The following is a 14,545-nucleotide window of genomic DNA, read 5'->3' on the forward strand; positions in this document are numbered from 1 at the left end:
AATGATTTTAACAATTTGATAATAATGGTTCAACTATTTTATCTTGATTTTCACTATCATGATTTCTGAGTGACTCAAGGATGTCTCTGACTAGAGGAACAAGGAAGGAGAATGATATTTTCTTGTCTATTGTCTATAAATTAATCGTTAAAATGTGGAAATTTGTCTCTAGACATGATCATCGGAGTATCATCAAAGACATTTCGGATTTGCATATAGAAATGGTTAATATTGCCTGTTTTACACAAGCAACACTCAAGTCATCTTAGTTAAATTATACCTCGATGCTTGTGCTAACTTTCAATATCAAAACCCATGAAAGTAGTGCTCAGATCATCATGCTTAAATTATACCATCGATGTTTGTACTCACTTCCCACATTTTAAAGGCTCAATGATGACAAAAAACAATGATCAAATGATCGGTCCGATCACAACATGGCATTTTATTTTGCATTTACATAATTAAAGTAGATTGCATGGGATCACAAGGGCTCATCTTTTCCAAGGTCAAAGCTTCAACACGGTGTTATCTCTCTTATTAAGTGATTGAGTACATTGGACATTAACAAAAATAATCAATCCATTCATCCTACATGATAAGTTAGTTCATTTCATCGCATGTAAGCCTTGCATAATAAGACATCGTTCATATGAAACATCCAATCATTCATGAATTTAGTTAGATCATTGCATTACATCCATCTCATATTAGCATGCATGAAAAAAATCATAAAAAAGAAAGGATTGCATTTGCACATTTATCACATAGTACATAAAGCATCATCCTACATCATCATATAAGAAGCATACATCCATCATCTGGAACCCATAATCATATACAAAGTAAACCATATATCATGTAAATAACTACACAGCATAATCATATAGCAAATAGAATGCATCCATAATCTCATAGGTCATATAGAATGAATAGGATCGACTGCATATCATATCATCAAAAAGATCAATGTCCAAGGTACAATGATATCACAAAAACTATATGAGATACATCACAAATATACATCATGGGAATCATCAATATATCATCACAAAAAGGTGTTACATTAGTGAATCAATGTCCCATATCAATGTGACCACTAGGACGTGAAGCAAAACTTTTTCTTGATCCGACAGGTCTGGTAACACCAGTTGATGCCCCTATACCTGGGTCCTCACCTGGGGGATCTCTCTAAAGTGGCCTTGTCACTCCTCAGCTCTCAAACTGGCTCCTCCTAGATCTCCAGCTCATCTTTGAAAAACTAGGAGCCCTTAGATCAGCAGGAACAACAGTGTAATATAAGGTCCTGTAATACTCGGTCTCACGAGCTAAACGTTGGATGGCCCTGATGGCCTGCGCTGAGCTAGTCCCTACGGTCGCAACCACCTGTGTCTCCACTAGTCGACACCTGTCCAAGGTTACATCTCTCTCTGCTGTGAAAGAGGCGATCCAGGCCTCTTCCTAGGCAATCTGTGTCTATGTCTGTGCATGTACCTCTAACTGTGCCATCTAGACCTCTAATTGGGCTATATAATAGTCTCTCTCTGTCAGTCAATTCTCTAACTATTGAACCTAACCCTGCAAGTTAGTAATCTGAGCCTGTTGCTAATGAGATGACATTCTAATGAGGATCCATCGTGGTACCTCTATCTGTGGTTGCTCAACCTGGGGAACCTCCTGCTCTCGGACCTCTGCCCCTAATCCATTGGACCTGATCTCCTCCATCTGACCACCCGGGTCATCTAATCCATAGGTAACTCTCTAGAAGATCTTGAATTGCTAGCTCCTGGCATGCCTCTCAAGACCACTGCCACTGCTCAACCATCTCCCCTATCATCATCTCCTCCATCTCCATCTCCTCCATCATAGTCTTCTGCATCTCCTCCATATCCATCTTTGTCATCCCCTATGTCTTTGCCATCATCTTCACCCCCACCTCCTCTCCCCCCACCATCCCTAGGCCATCTACGAGCTCTACGTCATGGCCCTTCATTGTCCTCATTAGAACTGGCTCTAGCTTATCAAGACACGTCAACCTAGGAAACCTATGTGTAGTAAAATATGCAACATACTCGCCAGTCATTCTGCTATCTATCATACCTAGTAAATAATCTCAATCCAACGGCCCCAATGATAATTACTCTGCACATGCCCGCTCATATGAAATAGAGGGCCCCCAAGTAGCCACATCAAGTCTCTTGCAAGCATAATGGGTTATCCCCTGTGGAATCTCCCATATCCTATCGTACTATCTCAACACCCTCATGCAAAGGAATCGCTCGATAACATAGGGTATAGATCCAATTAGGTATCGAGTCAATAATACATAAGGCATCACCATTGAATCCTCGGGCCAGATCTTGCAATCTCTGTACAGTCTCCATATCACTGTATCCAGATCATCTAGTACTTTTTGCCAATACTCCAATTTTCCTAACTTTTGTTGGACAATGATACCTGGATATCTATGAGCATAAGGCCTACCTATAGGTCTATCTATGTCATCCAATGGTCATGTGATAGGTGGATGCTCCCAGGCCCATATTTGGAGAACTGTCACCCCTGTTGATAATCTAGTCGATTCTTGATATACTACTCAGTGCAAGTCATAATACAAGTGGGCTAGCATACATAATCCCCATGCAAATTGAGTCCCCTATGTCACCAACTGTTCAAAAAGACAACCCCATCCAATGGATATTCCCTTTGACCTGTGATCAGGACAAAGGAAACCTCCAATGAATCCGGCGAGCACAATAGGTAGTGTGGCATAACCTAGATCTAGCATCTCCTGCCACGCAATGTCATATCCGCAAACTGCATCATCATCGAACACTATACAAAGTGCATTTATCCCACCCTGCTCAATGAGATCATAATAGACTAACTTGCCCATCATAGGGATGCATAGTATCCAATACACATCCTCAGGTGTCATTGTCATCTCGCTAGTCAGTAGGTAGAAAGTATTGTGCTCACTGTGCCAACGCTCCGCCAATGTTGTCAATAATCCTTGGTTAATCAAAGGTCGGGGCATATCAAGAAGGGAATATAAACCACACCTATCGATGTTGTCTCGCTCTACCTGGCTAAGGTGGGGTATCAACATCCATGTCTTCAGGAAGCACTCCCGAGACTAAAGAACACTAAAGGGCTCCTGCAATCAAATCATATCATCATATAAGTATCTCGATTTATCTATCAATCAAATCAATCTATCTATTAGTATATTTTTTCTCACTTGAGATTTCTATCAAAACTCATTGATCCCCTATCAATGACGCTCATCTATCATGAGGTCATTATCAATCCTATCTCATCTGGCACATAAATCGAGATAATCAAAACGGAACAAATTTCATCAATCAGGAGTATCTAATTTTATCAATTTGATACCGAATTGAATCTATCTTACCCTATCGAAATCAAAAATCAAATTAGTAGAATTTCATCGCCTTTATCAAAAATCAAAACGTTTGAGGGGCAGAGCACAATAAATTTTTTATCTCATCATCACGACCCAAATCACAATCAAAATAATCAATCGCCGACAAATCCAAAGTTGAAAAATCAAGTCATCAAAATCACAAAATTAAATCAAGTCATCAAAATCATGAAATCGATCATCAAAAATCAAATCATCAAATAATCGGATCATTAAATCCAATAATCAAAAAATCAAAAGTTCATCAAAAAATCAAAAAATCAAAAAATCAAAAAATCAAAAATTCAAAAAAATCAAAAAATCGAAAAATTCAAAAATCTAAAAAATAAAAAAAATAAAAAATAAAAATTGCCTCAAACCCATTTTAGCTCGCCAAAAACCCAATTCAAAAACAAATTTTTTTTTAAAACCCACGTGGCAAAAACAATAAAAAAAAATAACTTTTTTAATAAAACTGACTAAATTTTTTTTCGAAAATCAACTGAAATTTGACAAAGCTAGGTTTTCTCGAAGTACATATCGGTGGACCGTAGGCTATGGGACGCTCATGTCGCCGAACTCGCTTGAACCTGTGCTGGTGGTATGGGAACGCCATTTCCTCCTCCATAGCAAGTTTTCAAAAAACTCAAATGCACAAATGAGAAGTGGTGAAAAGGAAATTCACTTTTTAAATTCAAAGTGGGGCATTTAAGTGGGATTTTTATTCCACTTATTTTTCATCTACTCAACTAATTAGCCTAGCAGGGCAGCATTTTAGAATTTCTCATCGGGAAATGAATTGGATCAATTTTGAAAATATCTAAAAATTGAAAAATCATTAAAAATCTAAAAAATGTGAAAATTTTCAAAAATATCAAAAAAATTAAAAAATCGCGAAAAATTCAAAAATATCAAAAAATTATCCGATTCATCTCCCGAGGGGGCAGCCTCACATTGTAATCTATTAGTCAGTGTCTGGGGCATCATATCGAGATTTATCATCTCAAAATCGAAACTGCATCAAATTTGCATCATATCAAGATTTATCATCTCGAATCGAATCAATATCATCGAAACCAAACCCGCATCGAAATCAAGATCGAATCTGCATCCTATTGAGATCAATATCAGCAGCATCATCAAATCAATTTTTCTTTGAATCAACGCATTGTCACACATCGCTTCAAAGAGAGGCAAAATGTATACACCTCAAAATGGTCTAAAGATAATTAATTAAATACGCAGTTATTTAATTAATCCCCCTTCCCAATTAATTGAATTCACGAGCAATTTGATTAATTTTCTTATTCATCTACTAGTAAATAAGTCTAATTGATTTATTTATATAGTTCATTCAATAATCCTCCTTTGATTAATTAATTCCCCTCATTTTAATCAATTCTTCTAATTCCTAATTAATATTAACAAACTAAAATTTGTTGAGAATAATTACCTTTTTTCTAATATTTGAATTTCTAAATTCAAATATGAGCACGTGGCTCCTAACTTCTAACCACCTAACCTAACCACCCTCTAACCTAACCCATTCTATCTAATCCTGGGTTTAACTAACCCTATCCTATCTTGCACATCCTAACCTCTTTTATCCTAACCTCTTATGGGTTGGATATTCTCTCCTTGAGACACATGGCACTTTTGTCACATGTCTCCTCCCTTGGACACTTGCCCTCTCATGAGCAAGGTTCCTTGACACTTGTCACCATAGAGATGAAAAGTGTCCCTTCCTCCAGCCTCTTCTCTAGCTTCCTCAATCTTGGCCTTTGATATCTTCAGATTGAATCTAGACTGTTGATTCCTGCCACCTCAGCTTTGGCCTTGGAATTCCTATAAATACCCCTCATTTTGGAGTAATAAAGATCCCTTGCATCCTAGATTTTAGCATCATTACTATAGGCATTTTTATTTCAATCATCTAGTATAATTAGCATTTTGGATTAACTATGCATACAATCATGCATCTCATATCATTTGCACAATCAATCATGAAGTAGCTACTCAACTCTTGAGTTGCCACTTTGGAGGCCATTGCTCCACTGAGAGCCAACAATCCAACACCTCCAAGGTCCTGAAGAATAGAGGAAGATGGGAAATGTCAAAGGAGCTTTTGGTTTTCTTTTGTTTAGCTTTCAATTTGCTTCATAATTTAATTTATATTGTCTCATCTATGTGTATGCTTGTTTCCATTGAACCACATTTTTAGCATCACAATAAGAACAAGGGTGTGATAACTAGGAAAAGACTTGTTGTTGAAGAGATATGCCTAATTTCTAAGATTGAACCTAAAGATGTTGTTGAAGCATGTAAGGATAAGAATTGGATAAAAGAAATGGAAGAAGAGTCGAATCAGATTGAGAAGAATAACACATGGGAGCTTGTTCCGAGACCTAAAGACTAAAATGTGATTGGCATTAAGTGGGTATTCTAGAATAAACTAAATGAAGCTGGTGAAGTAGTGAGAAACAAAGCAAGATTCGTATGTAAAGGATTCTCTCAGATGAAAGGTATTGATTATGAAGAGACTTTTTCTCTTGTAGATAGAATTGAAGTTGTTATATTGTTGCTTGCATATGTTGCTTACAAGAATTTCAAGGTATATTAGATGGATGTCAAGTCAGCATTTTTGAATGGTGATCTGGAAGAAGAAGTCTACATTGAGCAACCGGATGGATTTTCATTATCAGATGAAGAAGATATGGTATGCAAATTGAAGAAGGCATTATATGGACTGAAGCAAGCCCCTAGAGCCTAGCATGCTAGACTGGACAAGTACTTGGTGAAGTTGGGATTTTGTAAAGGTACTGTTGATAGTAACTTATACTTTAAGGTTGATAAAGATAACATTTTGATTGTTGAAGTGTTTGTGGATGACTTTATTTTTTGGAGGAGATGATGATTTGAGTATGAAATTTGTTGATGATACGCAAAAGGAGTTTGAAATGTCTATGATAAGTGAGATAAAATTCTTCTTAGGATTGCATATTACTCAAACTGATAAAGCAATTTTCATTTCTCAATCTAAGTATGTGAAAGAATTGTTGAATAAATTTGGGTTAGATGATTCTAAAATTGTTGGAAGTCCTATGGTGACTGGATGCAAGTTGTCTGAGAATGATGAATCTCAAAAAGTTAATTAGACTTTGTATAGATCTATGGTTGGTGGATTGTTGTACTTAACTCATATTATACCAAATAGTATGCATGTTGTTTATCTTTGTGCTAGATTTTAGGTTGATCCTAAAGAGACTCGTGTTACTATTGTGAAGGGGATTTTCAGATACTTGAACGGGACTGTTGATTATGGTTTATGGTATCCGAAGAATGATGATTTCATGCTATTATCCTATACTGATGCTAATTGGGTAGGTGATGTAGATGATCAGAAGAGCACTACTGGTGGAGCTTTCTTTTTGGGGAAGAAGTTGGTTTCATGGGAAAGTAAGCAACGAGATGTTATATCTTTGTCTACTCTAGAAGTTGAATACATTGTTGTTGCTAGCAATTGTACTCAGGTAGTTTGGATGAAGCAAATATTGAAAGATATTAGAGTTGTGTATGATGAGCCTACAGTTATTTATTGTGAAAATTCAAGTGCTATTAATATTTCCAAGAATCTAGTACTACATTCTAAAACAAAGCATATATCAATTAAGTATCACTTCTTGAGGGAGAAGGTCAGTGATGAGGAAGTAAACCTGGAGCATGTATCTACAAAGGATCATATTGCAAATATTTTTACTAAGCCTTTGCCTGTAGATACATTTGTCTATTTGAGAGATAAGTTAGGGGTCTCTTCCCCTCCTAATGAGAACTAGATGCATTGAGATGCATCAATCCAGTGGACTCCACAGTCTTATCTTCTTACCTGGGTTGATGAGTTGGTGCTATTACTTAGCTGGAGTAGTCAGTGTATGGTTCAGAGTTAGAGATAATTACGTTTGGGGAGAGAAGCATGATCTATTTATGTCTTTGGCATTGTTGTCAAAGGGGAGAGAAGCATGTGAAAAACTGCCTTATCTTTGGAGCTTTGTGTGCATGATTTTAGGGGGAGTTTGCTAATGGTGATTAATTCCTTTGAATTGATTTTTTTTCACATTCATATGTTGCCGTAAATGCCAAAGGGGGAAATTTTTGGATATTGTTCCTGCTAGGATATGCTATTGCCATTGATGTCAACATATTCCAGTGTTTTAGTGTTGCAGAGAAAATTTTTGGTGATCTGGTGTTTTCAGTGAGTTGATATGGTCAGTTTATCTGTTTGCTATGTTGAATCAACTAGAGATACTTCATTCTTTATAGATTCCATGATGCTATGTGATGATTTGATCGAGTTGAGGATTCTGGTATAGAGATTGGTTTTCAGTGTTCTGGTATTTGATTCGTTGTGCTCCAGTATGATCTGATCTTGAGTTGTGGATTTGGGAGAGTGTTTTGGATGTTCATGTGTATCTTAATTCTAGATAGTTCATGATTTGATGCTTTGCAAGTTATCCTTCTTGTCAGGGTTGTTGTTGTTGAGTGTTCTTAAGTGTCAGTGTGTTGATCGATGAAGATTTGATTAAGTGGTGTTGGTTTAGCTATTGCAGATGGTTCTAAAGTTCTTGTTGGTGTTTCCTAATCATGTCCTATTTGTTTTGGTGGTCTACATTGATCATTGTGTGTGTTCTTGAAGATCTTATGGGTCTGGTGATATTCTTCGTGTTATACAGTATTTTTGGTGTAACATGTTGCAGTTGATCTTGGCAAGATTTTTGATGGTGTTGCATGTTCGAGGAGTTGATTTGGGTCCATTCTATGTCATCTATGGTATTGTATTGGTCTGGTGGTTAATTTATGTATCATGTGATGTAATTTTTAATTAGGTGTTGAGAGTTTGGTTGACCTTGTAGTTAAGGTTGATGATTTGTATAAGTAGGTGTTATATTTGTGGTTTGGTGATGTATGGGTGTTGAATCTGCATTATTAGAGAGCGGTGTATGTTTGAACAACTAAATTTATATTTTGGTGTGGTGTATTGAGCAGAGATTGTTGCAGGGCAGACAAATGTACTTAACTGGAAGTGTCATCAGGCATTAGCAGATGTTATCTTTGTAGTTCATCTCAAGCGGATTGTAGTTTGAATATCTTTGTAAGGTAGTAAACCTTCCCCAAGGGTTGTATCCTTCTGGGTCATTGTAATTTGAGTAGTGTGCTTGAATGCATGTCTATTCCCTATTGTAATATTTACACATACTACCGCAAAGTATCATCTTATTGTGGGTAGGTTCCTACGGTGGATTTTCCCTTAACCGGGTTTTCCACATCAAAATCTTGGTGTTAAGTGTGTTTGTGTTATTGTGCTTATCTTTGTTCTTTCTGCAGTTGATCAAATCTGAGATTGTGCTTAAATTGTTTAATATGGTAAAAATATATATAAGGAAGGCAGTCATGGATTGGACACTTACTTTCATTAGCAACACGAATTTATTTTAACAATACTATATCTTAAGAGATTGGGTAGTATTCAAAAAAAATTCTTTTCAAAATGGATATCTTGTCAATGGGCCCTTGGTCTACTGGTGAAGTTGAATGGCTCCAAATGAGCCCACTAGTGAAAGAGTCTTTTTGAGTGCAAGGGTCTGACATCATAAGGGATGAGGCCAAGATTGTGCCCTAGGAAAATTTGGTAGAATGGATACCACTGAGTCTTTGTCTCTTAGTCGAAGAGGTTTTAGCCTATAGGCTCATGCCCCTATATCGGGTGGAAAAAACTACTCTATAAAGACCCTCACTACTCATGAGCTTCGTGCCCTTGCTAGGTTGCCATGCTCGCAGATATGGACCTCCATAAAAAAAGAAATGGATCCCTCTTGGCCTATTTTAGATAGATTTTTGGAAATATAGGTATGTTAGTTGTAATTATATAATTTTGTAATTTATTTATTTTGAATGACAAAAGGTTGAAGCCAGATATTGTATTGATAATTTTGAAACTATTACATATTGATTCCAGCAAAATGGCTTAATTGCTAGATAATAGCTATATAGGGCTATATCCCATCATGTCAAAATGGTGAAGTAATTTTAGAACCTAGTAGACATACACATTCAACCACAAAAAAGAACTTCCTAACCCCTTATAGTGTAAAATATAGAAAATATTATCATATCTGAGATATAAGTTCATCCTACATAACTAGACTGCTAAGAAACCAGACTTACAAAAAGGGTTTTTTTATCAAAACTAGAGGAAAAGGCACTATAGCAGAGACATTCTACCCTAAAGATCAACTTTTGCTAACAGAGAATTCGTCATCATCATCATCTCGTAATCCTTGAAGAATTTTGAAGCTCCTTACCCAATCTCCCTAGACGTTGACTACATCTCCTATCAGCACCACCAATGATCTATCTATTAGACAATTCTGATACCAGGAGAAAACTGAGAGGGAGGGGTGAATCAGTTTATTCACAAGTATAACAGTTAATGCATATTATAAACTTTATATCAGAGCACAAATAAATCAACACAATGAAAGATAAAACATGAAAGCACAGTACACACAAAACCAATATTTTTGACGTGGAAAACCCGGTAAAGGGAAAAACCACGGTGGGAAACCCTACCCACAATCGGATAATACTTCTACAATAGTATGTGAAATAATTACAATGGGGATTCACATGCAATTAGGCCAACTGCCTAGAGTGCACTGCTCATCACAAAAGGGAGTCTCACTGACTTACAAAAACATAAGACTATAATCCAGAAAGAATAACTGTGGAAGTAGCATCTCCTAATGCTTGATACAGTTCTGGTTACGTACAGTTGCATGCCCTGCAACACTAAATCCTTCACAACCTTCCGCTAAATGATATATCACTATTCGCACATAAACATTTCTCTCATAATGAAAACATAACCATCGACACCAAGATTACATGAATAAGTCACCTATAAATACAAATCATCAACCTTATTGATAAGGTTGGCTAAACACTAAACTCATAAACCCATAATTACAAAAAATACATCACACGATATCACCAGACCAATATTATGATTTATATTACATAGCATGGACCTAATTCAAATTCTCAAACAATTACATCCGCTAGAAATCATGTTAAGACCAATATCCAATGCGTTTCACCTACCGGTAGAAACCCTTTGTGCAATAACACTGAATATCTAAGTGGATCCAAATAGGACCAAGATATCAGCAAGCCAACCAATGCGAAGCCACAAAATAATTAGAATATGATCAAGAAGCACCTTCAACATGTTAGAAACCATTTCTATAAGCCGGACCAAAATACTTAACCATATCATCAAATATTGCCAACTAGTAAAGCTAATCGGTACCAACAAATATCAACCGAGAACATAAGCAATAGTTTCCAAAGCACCAAATCATGAATCAATGGAATATGACAAGCATATAACCATCCTGAATAACCATCCAAAACCAAATCCAAGGATCTGATCATATTGGATCAGAATCACAGCCAAAACCAAGACAAACACCAAGTATAACCAGGATAGGTCCAATCAGGATAGCAGAACCATATCCAACTGGGATATAGTGTTGACATCAATGACAACACTTAACTAAATCTAGCATATTTCCAACAATCTCCCCCTTTGGTATTGATGGCAACACTGAATGTGAAAAACATCCAAGTGCCAAGGAATGCCAACAATATCCCAAAGACTGGTCTGAAATATATCTCCCCCTTTGATTGACTGATGAACACATGAACACCATCTCCCCCAAAGATTAATTGTTTTTCACATGAACACCATCTCCCCCTTTGGCATCAATGACAAAGGACGGATACCAAAACAAAGAAAAATTGAACCAAATAGTTGACTACTGCCCCTGAGCAACAGCATCATTTCATCAACCCGGATCATAAAGTATGTCTGATAGGCTCACTGGATTGATGCATCCCTGCATCTCTAATTCTCTTCTGGTGGGGTGGTGACCCCCAACTTATCTCTAAGATATTCAAAAGTGTCTTTAGGCAATAGTTTAGTTAGAATATCTGCAATTTGTTCCTTAGTAGGCACATAAACCAATCTGACTTCCTTTGCTTCAACCCTTTCTTTCAAGAAGTTATACCTTATAGAAACGTGTTTTGATTTGGAATAAAATATCGGATTCTTTGACATATCAGTAGTAGTAGTGTTATCGTAGTGAATAAAAATAGGTTCATCATAACTTACCCTAATGTCCTTTAACATTTTTTTCATCCATAAAATCTGAGTACAGTTAGTTGCAGCAACTACATATTCAGCTTCAGCAGTAGATAATGAAATGCATGATTGTTTCTTGCTAAGACATGAAACCAATTTAATCCCAAGAAAGAATGCACCACCTATAGTGCTCTTCCGGTCATCCACATCTCCTGCCCAATCAGAGTCTGTATAGGCACATAGTCTAAAATCATCATCCTTTGGATACCATAACCCATAATCTATTGTACCTGCCAAATATGTGAATATCCTTTTAACAACAATATCATGAGTTTCTCTAAGATCTGACTGAAATCTAAAAGCAATACAAACAACATTCATTATATCAAGTCTAGTTTGAATTAAGTATGTAGAAATCCACCAATCATTGATTTGTATCTACTTGGATTTATTCTAGGAGATTCATCATCCTTTGACAATTTGCAACCGGTTATCATAGGAGTACCAATAGGTTTAGAATTTTCAAGTTCAAATTTCTTAAGTAATTCCTTCACATAATTATATTGACAGATGAAAATACATTTATCAGTCTGAGTAATCTGTAAACCTAAGAAAAATTTCATCTCTCCAATCATAGACATTTCAAATTCATTCTTCATATCATCAACAAATTTCATGCATAAACTTTTTTCTCCGCCAAAAATAATATCATCCACAAAGACTTCAATGATTAGTATGTCATCATGCTCAATCTTATAATATAAGTTGCTATCAGTATTACCTTTACTAAAATCGAGCTTAGAAAGATATTTATCTAATCTAGCATACCATGCTCTAAGGGCTTGTTTCAATCCATATAAAGCTTTCTTCAATTCGCAAACCATGTCTTTGTCTTCTGATAAAGAAAATTCATCAGGCTGCTCAATGTAAACTTCTTCTTCAAGATCTCCATTTATAAATGCACATTTGACATCCATCTGATATAGCTTGTAGGTCTTGTGTGCATCATAGGCAAGAAATAGTCTTACCGCTTCAATTCTTGCAATTGGAGCGTAAGTCTCATCATAATCAACTCCTTCTTCCTGTGAATAGCCTTTGCAAACCAATATAGCTTTATTTCTCACAACTTGACATTCGTCATTTAATTTATTCCTGAAAACCCATTAAGTTCCAATAACATTCTTATCTTTAGGCCTAGGAACCAATTCCCAAGTCTTATTCTTTTCTATCTGATCTAGTTCCTCTTCCATTATTTTCATCCAATTCTCATCTTTACTTGATTCAATAAAAGATTTCAGCTCAATTTGAGAAATTAAACATACCTCTTCATAAGCTAACCTTCTTCTTCTCATCACACCTTTCCTTTTATCTCCAATGATTTGATCTTCATAATGATTTAGCTTCACATACCTGTGGGGCTTAGGATTTTCTTGACTTTTTCATTCTTTCTTCTCTTCAACAATCTTATGATGTTAGCGGAGCAATTGGATCTATGCTCTGAGCTGATTCTTGCAATGTCGGTTCTGAATTGACAAATTCATCTTTCGGTCTATAATCATATGAACTGATTTGATTGTTACCTTGCTTATCCACCTTGACATTTATGCTTTCCATTATCCTATTCAATCTTTTTTTTGTAACATATGTATGCTTTTCTCTTAATAGAATAACCCAAAAATATTTCGTCATTACTTCTAGGATCAAATTTCCCTAATGCATCATCTCTTCTAATATAGGATTTACTTCCAAAAACTCTAAAATATCTGACAGTAGGAATATGACCAAACCATAATTCATAAGGAGTCTTACCGGTATCACCTTTTATGTGTATTCTATTGAAAGTGTATACCACGGTATTGACAACTTCTCTCCAGTAGATATCAGGCAATTTGGCTTCCATCATCATTGTCCTTGTAGCATGCAAGATAGTTTTGTTCTTCCTATCTACTATTTTATTATGTTGTGGGGTTCTAGGTGCCCCGAATGTAAACCCACTGCCTTGATCCGACCTTAAACATTTTATCTTCAATCCTAATTCTATCTCAACCATAGCTTTGAAAATTTTGAATTTCTCAAGAGCTTCTTTTTTTTCTCTAAAAAATGCAACCCACATCATTCTAGAATAATCATCAATTTTCAACATAAAGTATCTATCACCTTGAAAAGTTTTAGTCCTTGTCGGTCCACACAGATCAGTATGAATAAGATAAAGAATTTCATTAGATCTATCATGTATGCTTCTAAAAGAAGTTCTAACTTGCTTACCCATTTGACATTCTCTACATACCAGATTATAAGGTTTAACAATATTGGGAAAATCTCTGACAGCTTGTGTTGAACTGATCTTCACTATGCAATCAAAGTTTACATGATAGGTCTTCTTATGCCATAACCAGCTTTCATCAGTCTGAGCAACCAAGCAAGCCTTCTCATCGAAGTTCAAATGAAATATATTTCCTTTGGTCTAAGTTCTGGATGCAATTTCCAATCCAGAACTATTGATAATCTTGCATTTTCCATCTTTAAATTGCAAATGAAATCCTCTATCCACCATCTGAGCTACACTCAAAAGATTATGCTTTAATCCTTTAACATAATAAACATTATCAATATTAGTCTTACCATCCAGGGATATTGTTCCTTTGCCTTTGATCCTGCATGCCTTGTTGTCTCCAAATCTGACTAATCAACCATCAAATTCTTGCAGAGTTAGGAATTTCCTCTTGTCACCGGTCATATGATGTGAGCAACCACTGTCTATAACCCATTCATCCTTCTTTTCAATTTTAGCAGCTAAAGCCTTCTCCTCGGTATGAGTTGTATCAATGACAAATTCCAGAGAATCATCCTTGAAAGCAATAAAAATCCAATCTTTATCAGAGCTTGCATTACTGGATCCAATTACGGGTTCATCATCATCATCA

The sequence above is a fragment of the Cryptomeria japonica genome, chromosome 3 (genome assembly GCF_030272615.1).
Source record: "Cryptomeria japonica chromosome 3, Sugi_1.0, whole genome shotgun sequence".
Taxonomy (NCBI): Eukaryota; Viridiplantae; Streptophyta; class Pinopsida; order Cupressales; family Cupressaceae; genus Cryptomeria; species Cryptomeria japonica.